The following is a 7351-nucleotide window of genomic DNA, read 5'->3' on the forward strand; positions in this document are numbered from 1 at the left end:
TTTGATTTATATTTATTTATATTTGGGGTATCTGTGAGGCAATAGATTCCCAGAGTTCTGTACCTAAAGGGGACAACTCTTAGGCAATGTTTCAACAGTTCATAATAAATGTGAAAGATGATGCCTGAGGTTTGGCCAAGTGTGTTGACCCTTGGGTCCCGCCCTTTGTGAAGGACATCCTAGCAGAGGAATGGAAAGCAGCAACATTCCAGTGAATTCCGTTATTTTTCTGATGGTGACAGTACCATTTTACAGTCTATGAACTCCCATTGCTGTTTATGCAGTTAATCCCAAGGGGTCTGGGGGAGGCATGACCACGTCCAGCACCAAGGCATCTGGTAAGGGACTGAAGACAGGGTCCTGTAGGTCCCCGGGGGTGGGGCTGCTGCCCAGGACTGCAAGGGCGATGTTGCTGCCTCAGTGGGCCTGGAAGGTGGCGCCAACACCCCGGTGTGCCAGGAGAACATTGCATTAAGCCAAAGAATTATTCTTGAGCCTTAAAATCAAATAGAATTTGACGTGCTTGGGACATAGGACCCCTCTCTTCTTTCCAATTTCTCTCTTTTGGAATGGGAATGTCCTTGCTATGCCTGTCTCACCGTTGTACTTTGGAAGCAGACAACTTGTCTGGATTCGCAGGTTCAAAGCTGGAGAGGAGTTTTGTCTCAGGATGAATCATACCTTGAGTCTCACCCACACTTGATTTAGATGATATTTTATGAGATTTGGGACTTAGACTGGACGCTGGAATGGGTTAAGAATCTTGGGCCTCAGAAGAAACCAAACCTGCCTACACTTTGATCTGGGACTCAGCCTCCAGAACCGTGAGAAAATAGATTTCTGCTGTTTAAGCCAGCTAGTCTGTGATATTTTGTTGTGGCAGCCCCAGCAAACTACTGCAGTATGTAACAGTAACAGAGAAGAAAATGATAAATTATATGAAGCGAGACTGAGAAGTGGGGAAGGGCAGCCCTCTAGGCCAGGTCTTGGAGCTCATGCTAAGGGTTACGGTTTATGTGAAGAATTCTTGAATCCATTGCAGAGTTTGGAGCAGAAGCTGACCTTGGCCAGATTTGCATTTCAAAAACTCCACTCTGACAGCAATGTAGAGAACGGATTTGAGAGGGGAAAATCCATGCATTTAGACTAGTTGCATCATAAACCACCCCAAATCTTCAGTAATGTAGCACAGCAACCATTTTGTTGTGTGTGTGCACCTGTGGGTCAGGAACTCACACAGGGCATAGTGGGTGCGGTTTGTCTCTGCTCTGAGATTTCCCGGGCTCACTCTAACAGCTGGTGGTGGCCAAAATGTCTGGGGGCTGGGGCCAGTAAAAAGCCTCTTCACTCTGATGTGTGTTGGGACCATTGACTGGCATGTCTACATGTGAAGTTTCCTTGTGGAAAGGAGATATTTGCGGAGATATTTGTTAGACGAAGAACGGCTCATCTGGCAAATCCAGTCTGAGTAAGAATGAGCTTCGGCTAGGAATGCTTTAACTAGACGTGGCAAACCCAAGAGCAGTTCCAGAGAGAGTTAGGGAAGCCATCGACAGGACCTTAATATACTGCATCCATGTGTTGAACAAAGGAGCCTTTTAGATCTTTATTTGAAAGTAATGCACCTGAATATCATTTTGCAAACACCACCGAGGATGTCCAGCTGGCTGTAGCATCCTAAACCTGAAGACAATACAGCAACAAGGACTTGTATGAATGGGGAAGTTGTAAGGCCCTGACTTTAGGATATGAGAACAAAACTGAGAGGATGTTAAAGAAGTAGTATATATATACACACACACACTCATACACACATGTGAGGGTGAGTGAAAGGAGAGAATCTGGGATGCGCTCGTTTGTCTTGCTTGGTGAACAGATGTAGCCTTCATGGAAATGGGGGTCATAGGAAATGTAGCAGATTTCTTGGGGGCAGGGAAAAGTTAGAAGAACTTAGAGATATGTCGAGTATGATATTCTTGAGGTCAGCCAAAATGGACATGGCAGTTTGTTCTGTGGACCTGGCCTTAGAGGCAAGGTCTGACCTAGAGGCACATTAAGGATTTGGGATTACTAAAGGGACAGTGGGTGTATTATTTCCTATTGCTGCTGTAACAAATTAGCACAAATGTAGTGACTTAAGACAATATACATTTATTCTCTTACAGTTCCAGAGATCGGAAGTCTAAAATGGGTGTCACTGGGCTAAAATCAACATGTTAGCAAGTTAGCGCTCATTCTGGAGGCCCTCAGGGAGAATCTAGTTCCGTCCCTTTTCCAGCTTCTAGAGGGCACCCACCTTCCCCGGCCCTTGGCCCCACATCACTGGGATCTTCACTTCCATTGGCGCATCTCCTTCTCCAACGACTCTGACCCTCCTGCCTCTCTCTTACAAGGACCTTCGTGATTACGTTGGGTCTACCTGATGGTGCAGGACCATCTCCCCCTCTCAAGATCTTAGCTTAATCACGTCTACAAAGTCCCTTTTACCATGTAAACCAACAGATTCACAGGTCCCACAGATTAGGACACATTTGGGGCCCAGTATTCTGCCACCATGGGGGACGTTTGGGATTCAACATGACAAGATAGAGTTTGGTGACTGGCTTCACTTATTACTTCATTTCCTCAAGTGACACTTAACTTCTACTAGCTTCTGATGCCTCATCTGTAAAATAGAGCTGATATTTGCACTTGTTAGCTCTCTCTCAACAGGTCGAAAGGACCCAATGAAATGTTTGCAAAACCTGTAGAAAATGCTACACGAAAATCTAAATAAACCCATAAAATCCCTGGCATTCCGGCTGGAGAGTATGAGGAAATCAATAAATCATTGTTGCCACAAATGCCAGCTGTCGAAAAGGAAACCTGACATTCAGGTGAAACAGATCACATTATATAAAATGTTTTCCTAAAGCCTGCATTTGGCTTCAGAATGGAGGGAAATGGGTGTGAGAACTCATGACCTCTGAGACTGTGTTCCTAGTTGCTGGTATTTTCCGCCACCAACACCAAGGAGTTTGGGCAACCAGAGGAAAGGGGAGGACGTTTCTCTTGCCAAGACAGAGCTCTCTGTGACAACTTGCAGCCTCTTTTTTCTCTTTCCCAGTGGAAAATGTGCCTGCTGTCCAAGTGCACATGTCATCTCTTCTCAATGAGCAAGAAGGTCAACACTGTGAAGGACACAGAGAGGAAGCCCTGACCGTCCCCTGCAGGGTCGAGGTCTGGGCGCAGGCAGCCCTGTCTCCTTTCTGAGGACACGCTGAGTCTCTCCCACTGTCCCTTTGCAGGAGGAGACTTTGGATGCATCCTCCTTTAGCTTCTCATTGAAATGACAGTCCTGACGATGGGAAGTCTTATTCATTTGGGGAGTGTGGTAGGCTACAGACGGCGCCCAAAGGTGTCCACATCCTAGTCCCTGGCACCTGTGAGTGTGTTGCCTTCTACAGCCACAGGGATTTGCGGACCTGATGAAGTTAAGGGCCTTGAGAAGGGGACCATCCTGGATCACCTGAGTGGGCCCTAAGCTTGATCATGAGGAACCTCAGAAGAGCACATTTGCTTCCTGGTTGTGGTCCCAGGGAGATGTGACTGCAGAAAAATGATCAGGGAGTTGCACCCTTGCTGGCTTTGAAGACGTAGGAAGGCCCGTAAGCCAGGGCATGCGATGACCTCCAGCGGTGGGAAAGCCCAAGGCAAGGGATTCTCGCCTAGAGCCCCTGAGGGGGCACAGGCCTGTTGACACTTTGGTTTCAGACCCTATTGGGCTTCTCACCTACAAACCATCAGATAATAAATGCGTGTGGTTTTAATCATGAAGTTTGTGGTAATTTGTCATAGTTGCGATAGGAAACAGATGCAGGAAGGAGATCCTCTGGGCATGGCCCAATAGACAGTTCCAACCATCCTTCCCCTGGGGGGCTCTGACGACATGCTCCTTTCCTTCTCGATGTGCACCAGGAGAGTCCCTGGTGGCCCAGCACTGAACTGGAGAGGCTGGAGGAGCTGAGAGGGCTCCAGGACAGGTTGTGGGAGATCCCTGTGCTGCCAACACCACCACTGGCATCTGGTCCTGAGATGGCGGAGAACATGGCTAACCTGAGACCCCAGATGGGAGACTCCCCCGGCTGATGTTTCCCACGCAATGAGCTGATATTCCTGGCCCCGGCCGGTCTTGTTCGGGCAGGTATCCTTCCCTGATCCCTCCCTGGCAGCCACCCTCCTCACTGCTCCTGGCACGTAGATGGCCACCTTCTTGCTGTATCCGCAGGTGGTGGAAGGGGCAAGGGAGCTCTCTGGCCTCTTCTCCTGATGGTAAGAATCCCATCTTGGGGGCTCCACCCTCATGACCTAATAACCTCCCAAAGGCCGCACCTCTAAATCCCATCACATCAGGGAGTAGGACTTCAACACACAAATTTGAAGGGACCCAAACTCTCAGTCCCTAACACTCATCTTCTCTAGTTTTCCCTGAACACCACCAAAGTGGTTGAGAGCCTGAAGTTTCATCTTCGCTGCCCCGATCTGTCTCTTGGAGGCTGATTAGGCTGTTCCTCAATCTGAAATTAGTCGGGAAGAAATAGGAGTTTTAGCTACACTAAACAAAGTTGGCTAAAACCTTAGAGTGAGAAACTTGGAGCATTGAGTGGATCCGGAAGGAAGGAACTCAGTTACTCTGCCATCTTGGGCCAGTTCTCCGTCACTCCTGCGTCCAAACACTGACGTTATTGCCGGGGGTAAAATGAAATAAAACTGAAATCTCTTAAGAAAGCTTTGTAAGAAAAAAAATATATACTCATGGTAGTATTATTCACAGTAACTAATAAAATGACTCTAACTTAGTTAAAAAATAGAACATTCTCTACAGTGTATGACAACGCTTTGCTAGAGCCAAACAGCTCTCCAGCCCTGTCTGGGAGTGCATTCTGCTCAGGAAAGTGAATTGATGTGACAATTTGTAGAATTTATTTCTGTTCCATCTCATTTTATTGCCAGATGGATGTAACGTAGTTAAACACACACACACACACATATATATATATATATTTAAAAAGTTGTAGTCTTATGAAAAAGCCAAAGGACATTTAATGTCATCAACAAAGAACGTGTGGTTTCCAAAAGATACCTTTAACACCTGGATGATTTTTTAGCAATTATTTTTCCAGGTCATGATTTATTTGTGCCACTAAAGAGTTAAAAAAATCAACATGAGATCTCCACAGAAACCATTTGAAAAGCGTACTGGAATTTGTACTGGATTTTAGGTCTAAGTCCCTGTCGGGAGAAAGAGGTGAAATCAATGCACTTTATTAAGGTCAGGGTGATACAAAGACGAGGCAGCCCGGAGTCGAGAATTTGTGCTACAGTGAAAGCCGAGAAATTTGGCTAAAGCAATTTTACAGAACTTAGGCTTTTTCCTGTAAAAGTAGGAAGCCATTAGAGGCAGCTGGGAAAAAAATGTGATAGTTATTGTAAAGGTTTAGGAATGATCCCCATTAGGATGAAATAGTTGATCTCTGTGTCAAAGCTCATCCAGAAAACCTAGTTACTCTTTAGTGTAATCAGCTGAACTGAGCCTAAGCCAGCTTGGTTACCACAATCAGCAGAGCAAATGGTTTCCTATTTGCTAATTAATAGTCTCAAGACCTTGGGAAAGTTAATTAACTTCTCTGAATTTAGAATCATGCCTGGTGCATAGCAAACTTTCAATAAATATAGCTCCTTTTCCTCATCCTCCTCATGAATCCACAAGAATTTTCCATCCTCTCAGAAAGAGTGTGAGCCCACCTCTAGGTCAGGGATGGCAAATGGTCTTCATCCCACGTCAGCTTTATGAAACAATGAGCCACGGAGCCAGGATGACTTCCAGAAATATCCTTTTTTTCTACTGTCCATATTTGTTAAAGGACAGAGAGATTGGCTGGTTTTAACCATGTTTTGGTCTATTGAGGTTGAACAGTGCACTTCTTTGCTGTACCACTGATGAAGTGCCCTTGAAGATGTTTGCACTTACCTAGTATATTTAGCATAACTCGCGCTGTTACACGTAAAGCACTTCCATTATAACACAGTAAAAGGACTTGAGGAAAGAAATGCAGAGAACCACAGAAAGCATCAGCAATTTAACATTATGTTTTTCTTCTACAAAATCTTTTCTTCTGATCCCTTGTGCTTTCACATCTCCTTTTAATCAATGTGGCTGAAAGGAAGTTTCTCAAACTGATTGAGTTTTACATTTGTGATGTTGCATATTTTCATGGCCAAAAATAGACTCAGTTTTTAATTGAAATATAGTTGGCATATAACATTGTTTAAGGTTAAGATGTACAACATGTTGATTTGATACATTTAGGTAGCGGTTAGCTAACATCTCCATCCCGTCACAAATACACTAATTTTTTTTAATGTTGCAAGAAGGGGAAGGAGGAAGGCAGGTTTAGTAAGTAGATCCTTGCTGGCTACCCGGCACGTGTTGGTCCCTGTGCTCAGATCTGGGTTCATGATTCCAGTGCTTCCTGCTCCTCCTGCCCCGTTGGAGACTCAGTGGAGGCGGGTGAAGCGTTGGCTCCTCTGCCAGGTTGAACTACGGCTCTTCCCAGGGTCTCCAGCCTGCCTGCCCCCTCAGATTGCGGAGTCATGAAACCGCTACAATCATGGGAGACAATTCTTTATAACAAATCTCTCTCTCTCTCTGTATCTCTGTCTGTATATATATACATCCTGTTGGTTCTGTTTCTCTGGAGAACCCTGACTAATGCACCAGGATACACTTTTTTTTTGTAGTTGATATATAACATTATGGATTTTCCCTATGCACATACAATCCTATACACACTTTTAGAAAAATGAGATCACAGAGGAAATGAAATCACTACTTCAAAGAGATATCTGCGCCCCATTTCTGTGATTGCTAGTGGCATTGAGCAATTTTTCCTTATTTCCATTATGTTCATTAGCCACCAGTATTTTTCTTCTTTGAAATTTTTGTTTGTAGTCTTTGTCCATTTCTTCATTCAGTTGTTGGCTTTTTCTTCATGATTTGTAGGATGTTTTTTGTGTTCTAAGAATATTACCACGTCAGTTTATATACCCCATATTCTTTGCCTCTGAACTGTTTCAACTGCCTTTTATTGTGTGTATGTGAATTTCATTTCCTCAAGTTTATTAGTCGTTATTTCCTTCTTGGCTTCATGCTCAGGAAGGCTATATTAGCCTAAGATTTTAAAAATATTTGGTTCTTTCACAGTTTCATTTTTCATATTTAAACCTTTCCGATATAGTTTAGGTATGAGAAAAAGCAGGAATCTATTTATTTAAATCAAGATTATAGCTAACTCTCTCAACTGGACTTTTT

This window comes from Equus caballus, chromosome 23, assembly GCF_041296265.1.
Source record: "Equus caballus isolate H_3958 breed thoroughbred chromosome 23, TB-T2T, whole genome shotgun sequence".
Classification (NCBI taxonomy): domain Eukaryota; kingdom Metazoa; phylum Chordata; class Mammalia; order Perissodactyla; family Equidae; genus Equus; species Equus caballus.